We start from the raw sequence: 12,747 nt of genomic DNA on the forward strand, positions 1-12,747 counted from the left end.
CATTTCTTTTACATAACACTAGGACTCATGCTTTTTCTTATGGAAAACAATTCACTCAAACAATAGTAGTGTTTATTTGAAATGATTGAGAGACAAACGGAGACACAAAGGGAAGTAAAATTTGGATACAACATTACTGTAATATTTATAGATCAGTGGTATAAGATACCGTGTTAACGGTATGAACGGTATGAATGATGTGCTTGAGGCCTTCCTGAATGGAGAAACAGTAACAGGCTTAACTAAGTGACTCCACTGCGATGGAGTGTGTATCCTGACATTACATCATTGTGCCCCCATCTGTATGCTTTGGCAGGAGAACTGTTTTCTAACAGCCAGGTTATATAACATTTAGCTTCCCGTCACTGTTTGCATGACATCAGTGAATTACTTAAGTTACATGCTTGCTCCCCCTATAGTATATGACTGTGTGTCTGTAAATTGAATAGTAGGCCCTGTGTACAGTATAACATGTGGCGGCGGGGCAGTGAGGCAGTAACAGTGTTACTTAGTGTTGTTTGTGTGTGATTTCACACTAGTACAAAGCATTTCAGCTTCTGTTTTATACACATGCACATGAAATCTGAGACCGGTATTTCCAGAAATGTGAAGTGGACATGTCTGACTACTGTAAACGTGCAAACATTTAAATGACATAGAGACTCAATAGGAAGATTTGTAAAACTCATCATTAGCGTGCCAAGAAGCCTGTGGAGTCTGTCTTGAATGAATGATGATCTTAAATTAGAGACAGATTGGCTTTTGTCTGGACAAGATTGAGAGTGACCTGTAACACTTTTCTCCACTTGATGAGAACATGGGCACTGCTAGCTGCCTGTCTGTCAACACAGCAGCCTTCGGCCTGCAGTCTCTGGCTGTGGGCCCGCCCCTCTTCCCCTTCTTCTGCCGCTGAATTCTTGGCTGCCGTACGTCCACTTTTGTTTTATTATCTGAGGACGTATCCTGTTTTGGACGTTGCTATAGAGACCAGGAGAAACAAAAGAAAAAGGTCTGGGCTACATTTCAAATCATTTCCCACACTCCTGGACAGGTTGGCTACAATTACTCACCATTTATCCCAGACATGAGCTTTCTTTTACCATCTCCTGCTTATCTTATCATGGTTCTGGAGTGAAGTAGTATCTGTGCTGCCCACGACACCAGTACACAAACAGTGTTGGGTAAGGAAAACAGAAAAAAAATAGGACATTGGTTCCTTATGTTCACTCTTAGCAGCCTTTAACACTGGTCACTGACTGGATCCAGTTTTATTCCCTTGTCTTCTTCCACTTCGATACAAGTTGAAACCACTTGTGTATCTGAAAGCTCAGCTCAGGATCAAAACACATACTCCATGAAAATTAATCCACACAAGCAAACAAAGAGGTGTAAATATTAAAGATAGCTCCTCCAAGATGTCTCAAAACAGCAGAAATAAAGCCACAAGTCCGAGTTTCCCCCGATTGCATTAGTCAAATGTGCTGTGACATCACATGAATGTAATATAAGGCTCCCATTGCTTGTGCATTTGAGGCAGGACTGAAGATCACCAAACAACCAACAAAGAGCACTCTGTCGGTCCTGAGAGAGTTTGCGATCGACTTGGCTACAACATCTAACTGGTAAGTGTCAGCCGCAGCATATGATAGGAGACCAATATTATATGAATCTCATCGTAACAGGAATGAACTGTCATTAGTCAGGCCTGTGCCCCGCTTGTTGTGTGACCTGAGAAAAAATGATAGTTTGTCTATTTTCCAGGAGTTCAGGCTTTGTGGTTCGTGGTTCACTGGTTTTAAAGTCCTGTATGTTTGAGTATGTTGATGCAACAGAGCACATGGTGATCAAGTGATCCTTGGGCTTGGAGGGAGGATGAGACAGGAGAAAGGAGTAGTTGTTAACAGGGACAGACTGGCTGAGGGGAAGGGGCTCCCCACAACTGACTTACAGAGTAGGCGAAAGATAATCAATGAATGCAAATTCCATTGAGCTCTGCAGTGGAGTTAACTGTAGGAGTCCACATGACCTGAAGGAGAAGAAAAGCCAGTTTTGTACCGTGTTTTATCAATGCCTCACACCTCTGTGTGATTTTGCCTTGTATTTCTGCTCCCTCTCAGTATCACAGCAGAAAAAATAACATATTGGTGTGTTCTCACACAGCTGCGCCACCATTATAGGGTGATAACATTAGCTCCCTCAGCCATGTGTCTGGCTAGCATGTCAGATGATAAGACAACAGCAGTTATATGTTGTCAGACAGACGGGGGATGAGGCCAAAGACAGGAAACAGACTCATGGTCCAGATCATTGTTCATTGTTCACCATTTTCTGCTTACTGGCTGAAAACTCATTAAACAATTAGACAATCTGATGGAAAAGTTTATCTCTGCAACAAGATAATTTAGGTTTTGCCTTGTAACAACTGCTATTATTCCACCTCCTCCCACTGCCACTAATAATACACTTTTTGACCACGAATTATCATCAGCACCATAACCATCAACATTTTATACATGAGAGTTGTAACTGCAGTCAACAGCACAGGACGATGTTCTTCAAGGAATTAAATACAAAACATATCCAAAGTTAGATTAAATATGATGCAGGGCTTTTATAAAATTCACACTTTTTAATCAGTGAATGGAGCACTTATATTAACAGGCTTTGAAATGCTAACATCATGTCTTCATCATATAAGCAAAATATGGAAACACAAGGAGACTGGATTGGCACGGCACCTAATAAATTTATCAGGTCACATGAAACCAAACTGGCAAAAGATGTGTCATAAGACCTTGTAAATCCTAACAGAGAGGAATTTATCAGTTTGTCAGGCTCAGTTCTGCTGTGATGCTGATTATCCTAAAACAATGATCACAAACACCGTTCTTCTAAGGGTGAGGTGTTATATCTTAAATTCAAATAATCCATTCATTTTGCACGAGTGATGAGAAATACTGAGGTAAATGCTGCTGTAGTGATACAGCTGTATCACTCTTCCGTACAAAACAAAGGATTTAACTTCACAAATTGCTGCAAAATCTTGTGACTGTAATTTGTTGTAAAGTTGAGCAACTGTGGACATTGCAAGTGCGTGAATAACCCAACAGAGGCTATACTATAGCAGTTAAGGTCATAAGATACTCCAATTCACCGCTTCATGAAAACGGCTCCTGTGTGACGAGGAGTTGTTTACTACATGCTACATGGTCTCTCCTTAACACTGAAACCACTTCTAATGTGCAGACAGTGATGTTAATCCCAGGTGTCTGCTCCTCTTCTCTTTCAGCAGCTTCCAGTTTTCAGTGTATTATTCAAAACAGAAAATATTAGTGGGGATGTTCAGAATAACAGAGGCTGCGGTGGAGAACAAACCTCTGGGCTGGCATTCTGAACACGTGGCATGACTGAGGGGAGGATTTTGTCTTTTGTTGTGACGTTAACACCATGATTTTCTCCACAGAACAGTATGGGACAGAACCAGGATAAACTGGAAGGGGAAGAGCAGGCCCTCAGTGAAGGGCTGAGCCCTGACGCTGGAGGTGCAGGCAGTCAGACAGGTGATGTCATGGAGGGAGGAAGCTCCTGTGAGGAGGAGGCTGGTAACGCTGGGAAAAATTCAGGGGAGCCAGACGCTCCGGATCTGGATGGGAGCCCCAGCCAGGAGCCAACAACACCTTCTAGAGAGAAGCACATAAATCCGTGTGCGAGTCCTTTCCCTGCAAGGGAGGTGAGACAGGGAGGGGCTGCAGGAAAGGAAGGAGGAGGAGGAGGAAGAGGAGGAGGAGGAGGAGGAGGAGGACAAGGAGGCAGGACCACTCTACTGGTTCCACAGGATACAGACAAGAACCAAAAGAGTAGTGTGAGGACTGAGGAAAGAGCCAGATCATACAAGCTGTTTGAACAAATCAAAAGAGAGGAGAAGAAGACTGAGGAGGAGCATCGCGCATCCTCAGAGATGGAGTATCAGGAAGAAGGAACCGTCCCACATGAGGAGACCCGAGACGAAAGCTTCTCAGCTGGAGTTTCATTTGAAAAGTGCGGCCTTGCTGTTACCTCAGAGGATGCAAACCCACTTGAACGCACTGAAGAGGACTGTGTGATTGTTAAGATGAACAGATCTGGAGCTCATGCAGGAAGTGAGTTACCGTCTCTTCAACAAGATCAGAATGACACCGACATGGGTGAAGTCGTGGATGAAGATATAAAACTCTGTGCAGGAACAGAGGGCCGCTTGAGCGAGAGGAAGGGACCGCCCACAGCTCAACTCCAACATCCTTTGAAAAACAGCCCGCAGAAAGAGTCTCTATCAGACATGAGTGATACCATTCACTTTAGACCTCCGCAAGAGAGAACAGAAAGCAATACAAAAGAGGAAACGCCACCACGTGAGGTGAAGCCAGTTTTTAATGACCACTCTTCAACAAAACCAAAGGTCACTAACGCTGATGATCACAGGGAGTCAGTGAGGCCTCATCTACAAATGGACACAACTGCAACAACCACAAATCAAGAGACAGACTCACATTCAGCATCAGATCCAGCCATTGAACCCAGTTCTATCTTGGAGAAGCTACTAAGGAGAAATAGAAAGGAGGCAACCGAAGCTCTTTCAGAAATAAAAGAGGTTGACATGAACGACAAGGAGAACATTGCAGTGAGGAGCCCAGAGAGTTCAGCAACAGAGCTATCCACTGATAAAATCCATCAGTCAGATGTAAACGCATCTTTGTCTGTATTCGACATGGGGGGGTTGAAAGAGAAACTACCTGAAGAGAACCTCCCAACCAAAGATCATCACATGAAGGACCTGGACACCAGACAGACAGACGCTGCTGAGAGTATGACCTCAGACGTACTGTGTTTTCAGCCTGGAGTGATTAGAAACACTGTGTGTGAGAGTGCGCTCACAAAATCACATCATCCCAAAGCTGATTGTCAGAGTTCAAAGAGGAACATCAACTTAAAAGATGCTTCAGATGTGGAGTTAAAGCCTGATAAGACCTTCCCTGCAAACCTGCACCCAGACAGCTTACAATCAGCTGTTTCACATGAAAGAGCGTCATGTGAAGTGAGCAGTGTGATTGCTGAGGAATCTGCACCTATCATGGTGTCTCCACCAACAAACACTGATATGCAAATAGCAGACTCATGCCGATTACTTACTGCTGAGAAGACAGACATCAGTGCTGTAAGACCACCTCTACAAATAAAAGGTAACAGTGAGAGCAAAGCTGATCTGCCATCATCTGGCTCTGCGGGCTCAGATGCTCAATCTGTGAGGAGGAAGAAGGAGAGGGACTCCTCTGAAGAGACTGCTGCACCGATTGTGGATGCTGGCTCAGTTTTGGTTGCAGCCGACACAGTGGTCTCAGAGGAAAGCCACCAGGTCACAGCAGGCATGAAGCAGGATCTTCATTTGACGCTTACCACAGAAAATACCATGTCAGAGCAACCCGATAAAAAACCTGGCCACGAGAGTGATGACAGTGTCTCAAAGAGGGACACATCCCCAAACACTCCCAGATCGAGGCCTGTCTCAGAACTCATAAAGGAGACCATGCAGATGCATGAGAAGCTGCAGCATCAGGAGTGGCCAAAGCCAACGGAGGTTAAATCTGATGAGCAGGGCCAGTCGGTGAAGGTGGCACAGATGAAGGCGGCTTTCGACTCAGCTCAGAAATCCCCAGACAAGGCAATCGAGAGGAAACCATCAGTGAGAAAAGGTAAGGGTAAAATCAAATAGTAGAAGTAGTAAGTGCAGAACACACAGGGACACCAGGGCAGAAGGTAGATTAATCAGTGAGTCAGTTGTTATTGAAAAAAACAATTAACCAATGAAGTGTGCTGTGCTGGTCCATGACCCATGAGAATTTGGGCGGACAGATTCACCACAAACACTTGCATCAGCCCTCATCTACAAGACTGAAGGAGGGTGAAGAAAGCACAGATTGGATGATGGGATACAGCTGTTTTCTTCTGTCAAAGTCTGCATCTCTGGATTTGTGAAATAACGCCATCTTGTGGTGCTGTAATACACTTATGGTACACTGTGTTCTTCAGGAGAATTTAAACACATTCTTAATATTACACAATGGTATTTCGGACAGTAATCTAATATAAGCACGATCTAGTGTTTCATTGCCTATCACACTCTGTACGTTATAGTTTTTATTGATTAATATTAGAAGCAGCCTGCATAAGGGATCAAGAAATCACCATTCAGCCATTTACACTTGTATTTCTCTCCACTTGTATGACTCACCCACAACTGCACATTAACACATAAACACGGCCTCTCCCTACCCAATTATTACCCCCTCACCCTGATTTTCTGCTTTTTAATACAATGGGTCCTCCTGGCTCATTTAGTTGCTCCTAAATCCTGAGAGGTGAGTGAGTAGGACGCACTTATACATGGATAAATCTTATTAATTGTAATTTGTGTACACAAAATGCTGCTTTTCTACATTACACGATTATAATAAAACAGGGAGATAATGATAAAAAAAACAAGGTAAGAGATGATCAGAATAATACCAGAGGAGATTAAAATGTCAGAAGGGGACACAAACACTATCGATGGTGATCTCTTCCTCCACTGGGAACCTGAAGAAAAGAGGCGTCAGTGCTGTTCCTTGTTATCCGACGCGTCGCTCTGATTGGCTGACCGAGCTGTCCGTCAAAGGCCGCCGGGCCACTCAGGGCTCGCCAAGCCGAAGCAGTGGGCGTGGCTGGCGGCAGAGTGAGGAAAGAGCACCGAGCGCGAGGGAGCAAGTGGTGTCAGCAGCACAGCGGCGGCTCCGGCAGAGGGAGGACCACAGCGGGATACGTGTTGGGCTGTGTTATATCATTAGGATTCCGGGAATACTGACATTTTCCTCTCAGGAGGTAGGTTACAGATTATTATTTGGGCTGTGTAGGGTCTTGTTTTTCCCTCTTTAGTTGGGTTGCGGCGGTCTGCGCGCGTCCACCTCACGTTACAGCCACCCAGACGGGAAAGTGCATGCGCTAGCTAAAATGAATCAGGATAGTGTGAAACGTTACAATGTGTGTGTGTGTGATTTTTAGCTAGCTGTAACTTAATGTTAGCCTCCAACGGCTGTTAATCGGTAATGGCAAAAAAAAGAAAGTTTCTAATCGATTACTTAAAAAAAGAAGCTGTTTTCCAGGCAGGTTTTTGTTCCCTCCTGGTGCTGGGTGGGTTTCGTGGACGTGAAATGTGCTGTTGTAGGTTATTGAGCGGGGTGGGGTAGCTAACCACGGTGCTGCAGGAAAACTTATCTCCCAAACGAAAGGCACACATACACGGAGGTGCAGGCAGCACAGCCGCGCCCTGGCCCCTGGCACTCACACTCTTTTAGTATGGACTCCTCAAGCTGAATATTAGGATCCAAACATTAAACATGTCCAAGAATTACCCCTTTCATTTCAGCAGAGAGGGTGTATTTAGATTAAAATCCAGTATCCGCAGTATTCAGTATGGTGCCATGCTCAGAAGTGACCCACTAACACACTGGTATGGAAAATACACGGAAAAGGGTCAGAGCATAAAGGAAGACGCTGCTTCCAAGCTAGCAGCTTCAAATGTGACCCGAAATGCATAATCGGTGTGTCCTCCACCACCTCTGCTTGTTTGGCCACAACACGTGGAGAATCGTCAGCATGAAATTATGCAGAAACCCTGCAGATAGATTAACTACCTGGACCCGATCTATTAGTCAGAGCCAATAAGGGCAGATATAGAAATGTGGTGCTGCAGCTGCACCTGAGTGTATGTCTGAGTCCATCACTATTATGGTGACAGCTGTTTTTAATTACAGTCCTCTTACATGAAAACATATGCTGCAATTAGATGGAGTTTGCGCGTTAGTGGATGCTTTGACCGAGAAATTTAATCTGGGAGTGTGTCATAAGTGGGGCTGCAGCTAGTTTCATTATTGATTGACGTGTCCAATATTTTGTTTTATCCTGTTTCACCATCAGTCCAAAGCCCATACATGTTCAGCTAACAGTGGTACAAAACAGAGAAAAGCAATTCACCCATGTGCACCATAGAGAGCTGTTGGCTGATAAAATGACTACTCCTAAGCTAATCAATTAAATGACTTAATTCTTCTAGCCTTGCTCAGAAGTCTCATGAATTTGTCTCACCAAAATTTGACTTGGAGACGCAGCTAATGTGTGTCTGAAATGATAGTGCCATTCTGGGAAAGCAGTATACTGAAAATTGATCCAATAATGGAGGTTGTGGGAGGATCATTAAGGACTTGATGGCGCTTCCCTTCCAACTTGGTAGTTGTAAATAGTCCCTGCAGTCGAGTCCTGGTGGCTGGGTGATGACCCAAGTAGTCCTTTTGTGTGACCCCTCTGTACGCCATCACCTGCTCATTTGCTTGCTTGTGACAATAGGGCAGTTTGATTTGTAATGGCCATGCTTGGTGTGCCAAAAGGGCAGCATGATTTGCATATTTGACCTTTTTGGTTTCTCAGTTTCTGTGCGTGATCAGCTTTTGAGTTGCAGAAGCTTCCTTTGCTGAGACACGCTGTGGGATGCAGAGCAGGTGGAGGCTGACAGAGCGACCCTGGGGTCGACAGTCAACAGTGCTACAGCTGTGTTTGGGCTTGCTAACCATTCCAGACGCATCAACCTCTGCTGGTTGTGCTGCAGTGTACGGTCTTTAGAAGTGCGCAGCCTGCCTTCGTATGGCTGGGCTGAGAGAGGAAGTGGGTCAGGAAGCAGAGGGAAACTAAGCATGAGATGTGAAGGAGTGCTGGTTCCTATCAACTGCAGCAAGGCATGCTGGAGTGGGCTGTGGTGAACCCTTGAGTGCATTTTAAACAGTTTGAATTGTTATCAGGAAGATCATTATGATTTATATCCAGCATATCTATCCATTCCATTTATTTATTCAGTGTTGATGGAGGTCTGGCTGCTGTTCCCTGCTCGCCATCTCGAGTCCCTCTTGTCCTGCTGAAATTGTGAAGAAGTAGCACATCAGGCTCGGGCTTTGGTCTGTGGACTAAGGAGTCTGTACATTAGATGTGAAGTAGGTCAATAGTAGTTTGATATCTGTTCTGTTATAGTTGGTTCTCATGTCACTCTGCTGGAGTAATCAGCTTCCCGTGGAAAGAAGCTGGCCCACAGTTTGGCCTCTGCAACTCTGTTCGATTCAAAGATCGCATTCTTTCAACATGTCTGACGTACCTCCGTTTGTGTCCAGTCCTGTCTGTGCAAGCTGTCTCAGTCCACACATTCAGGAGGACTCTCTGCCAGAAACTTTCAGGATGACTTGCCACAACTTGAAAATTCAACAGATTTTTGGGTTTGTAGTGTGACAAATGTATTTATTTTTTCTAGACAAGATGTTCTGCATTTGTTTTTGTTTTTTTTCTGAGGACAGGTGGGAAGAAAGATCTCATTAACCAACCACCTGCTTAGTATATTAGTGTGCTTGCTTGTTTGTTTGTTTGGACCAGCCTCGTGATGAAGAGGATCACATGTCTAAATCCGTGCCACTGCTCGCTTGTACAATAGAAAACTGACACACTGTCAAACAATTTGATTTATTTCCCTCTTGTATCACTGTTTAAGGGTTTTTATAATTAAGTTTGTGTGGAATCATAATCAAAGGTGTCGTTCAGATGCAGTTGCTTCTGTTTTGACGAACCTCCTCCCAACTTTCTGATGCCTTGTAGGTTAGGAATTCCAGCAGATGCACACAGACTAATACCATTTCTCCCACTGGTCGTTCCCACCACAGCTGACAACATCTGTTGAAATGGAGCAGTGGTTAGCGCGTTGCTCATTGGGGGAGGGGGAAGTAGCTGATCAGGAAGAGGAAGGGACATGCTTTGTACTCTCAGGCTGTAATACTTCAGGGTTGACTTATTTTTTTAAATTGAACAATAGGCAGGGTTTAACATTTGCCCTGTTGAGTTGTCACCTGATTGGAGTTTGTGTTGTGGATACAAATATACCCCTACACACAAACACACACAAGAACTGGAGCATTTCCTGTTGTGAGTAATTTCATAGGATTTCGAAGTGGTCTCTTTTTAAATCTTGACTTTTTAAGTAGGATAAGAAGTTTAGGAGTTAGTCTTTTAAGTCTCACAGCAGAGTAATTGATAGAGTTGGGAATGGTGCGGGGGTGCTGGAGTACAGTTTAAGGCATGGTCAGCATCACACTAAACACACAGACACTTTCCGACACATTTATGTTTCCTATGTCTGAAACTAAGGAGTCAGTTTTTCCTGTTTTGGAATGAGGAAGTTGGCAAAAGCTCATCGTTTGGCTTCTGCTGTTGAAATCTTTTCATCTGCACACACCACATGCTGTGGATACATGTACATAACCTTTTTGTAGTTTGATGAATTTGATTTGAGCTAAAGTATTTGGTTCTGTGTACGTGTAACTAAGCACTGAGTGGGACTTTAATTCACATTGCTCTTGTGTCTGCAAATCTAATTTCCTCTACAAAGTGTAAGAGAATACAATAGCATTCCTTGAAACACTGGTGCGTAATGTATTGTGCTCCAGTAGTATTTAAACTGAGCAGAGCACACACTGCGTGGTCACTTTGAGTTGGAGAGAGGGGTGAAAAAACAACACCTTATCTCATTGTTGCAAAAAAAAAAGCACTGGAATGCAGCTGGAATCTGATTACAATGGTGGTCCGTGGCCTTGGTTACAGGAAGGGGATTTAGGTGGCGTCTCATGCGGTCTTGGTGACAAAAGGCAAAAGGCAGCCAGTGTATGGGGAGCAGTGAGGCGACATCACTGGTGTGTGTGTGTGTGGGTAGTGGGGTGGCATGTGTAGTAAAGTGTGGGAAAGAATAGTCTGTGACCATTTATAGCATTTGAGTCACTCAAGTTACAATATAATAAAACTTTCTGTGTAAAATACCAATACTATAGAGGGACGTACCTCACAAGCATGGCCAGCAGCGACCTGGACCAAAATGACGCTAGCAGCTGCATTGCAGGGAACAACAACAACAACAACAACAATGATGAAATGAACTAACAAAGAAAGGAAAACCAAAACCAAATGTAGCCGATAAGACCTTTTGGGAAACGCAGTTGAGCCTTGTTTTATTTGCTGATTGCATGCATCCGCTGTGACCTCAGCTTTAGAGTACATACCATTTTCAAGATGGAGACAAACAAGACAACCACAGGAGACCCTTCTGCTTTACAGTCAAAAGATTTTATTTTGTTTTAAGTGTAATTGTGCAGCAGCAGCTGTTTGTATATTTTCTAGAGCAGAAACAGTCTGAGTCATCAGTTAGTCAAGCACTTATTCTGAAAAGGTGTGGTTTTTTTTAGTAACCAAGGTAAGATCCCAACCGTGCTTCTGCAGCCTCAAAGTTCTTTTTTGTTAATCACTTAATTTGTCATTGTCTTTGCTGCACCTTAAAGCTGTGGGACGACTACAAGGTTTTTGCTGCCTAGTCGAGCTCAACTTGTTGTAAAAACAGGTCTATTTTTCTGTCAACATTACAGCTTATACCCCTTCAGGGCAACAACCTTGGAGAGAACCATTTGAGAAATACTTACAGTGGGCATATTTAAGAAAAAATGATTATGGAATAGTAATGGGGATGCATGCATGCAGTCAGTTTTTCTAAAATAACTCTGCTTTGGAGACTGTTTGGGCTTTCTTATAATTCTGCTCTAATTCTGCTGCCCCTCCCTCTCCCACATCAGCTCATCCCGATTTGTGGCTGGGATTTTGATGTTATGTCACATCTCATTCACCAAGCGCACTATGAAAACACCAAGCATCAGGGACAGTCTAGCACCCCAACAACAAGCTGGTGAACAGATATATAAATACAGAGTTCACAGTTTGTATTGACAAACCCATTATGTTTGGGTTTCACAGAGCCGTAGCAGGCAATGAGTTTTAATCCTGGATAGGCTGGTTATCTGCCGTAGCGGGGATCTTATAGTCCAAGTGTTGTAGGTAAGCAGTTTAGTAACTCTCATCCATGTCCATGTTTTTCTGTTGGGACTGAAGTCCAAGTTTTGTCCCCTGACGGCTGTGTAAACAACAACTTCTTTCCTACCACTGTGTCTTTATCTTCAGGGTGGGGCAGTGATGTGTAATATTTTTAATTGCCTATGAGCACTGTCGATGAGAAACCAGTAACCACAAATAGCTGTTGACAGATTGGGGTGGCCCCTTGTTTTAAATGGAATGTGCGAACATAACTGACTGTGGCAGGGATAGGCGGCATTAGATGTCATGAAAGTGCCATAGTCTTACATTTTTATGCACATACTTTTAAATCTGTATGCAGCCTGTTTCCAAAGGCCTAATATCCCAGTGGTAGGGACCTCTGATATCTCAGTGGCACTAAGTGTGGGGACATTTTTTTTTCTTTCCTCTGGACAGTGTTCCCCTCCAAGTTGTGTCATTGATCTTAGCATTCAGTTACTGAGGTGCATCTATGACCGAAAGTGACAGAAAAGGTTTTCTTTCAGCAATAAGAAGTGTTATAGGAATGACATTCAGGCACACAGACCAGACATGACCCCTTGCTAGGCTTTCTTAACTTGTTTCCTGCCCGTAGCTGTTTTGCAGTCTTATGTCAGAGCAAAACAATTTTCCCTTGGTTTAATGGAAGGCAGCACTTTGTACTGTGACTGTGAGTTAGAGGTGAGATGGGAACCTTCCATGGCCCAACACAGTGGGCTCAATGGTGAGCACGAAGGGCCTAAATTCTTCCCCTATCAC

The 12,747-nt window shown here is 43.9% G+C and overlaps 1 protein-coding gene across 1 annotated transcript in view; it reads left to right on the plus strand.

Annotated features, from left to right (window-relative positions):
- Positions 1 to 6,774: 6,774 nt before the first annotated feature.
- coro1ca (coronin, actin binding protein, 1Ca) overlaps positions 6,775 to 12,747 on the plus strand; it is a 31,476-nt gene continuing 25,503 nt past the window's right edge. Inside the window, exon 1 of the mRNA XM_070833250.1 lies at positions 6,775 to 6,891. The gene's annotated coding sequence lies outside the window, so the exon portion shown is untranslated. The remainder of the gene's footprint in view (positions 6,892 to 12,747) is intronic.

This window comes from Pempheris klunzingeri, chromosome 7 (assembly GCF_042242105.1).
Source record: "Pempheris klunzingeri isolate RE-2024b chromosome 7, fPemKlu1.hap1, whole genome shotgun sequence".
NCBI classification, from domain to species: Eukaryota; Metazoa; Chordata; class Actinopteri; order Acropomatiformes; family Pempheridae; genus Pempheris; species Pempheris klunzingeri.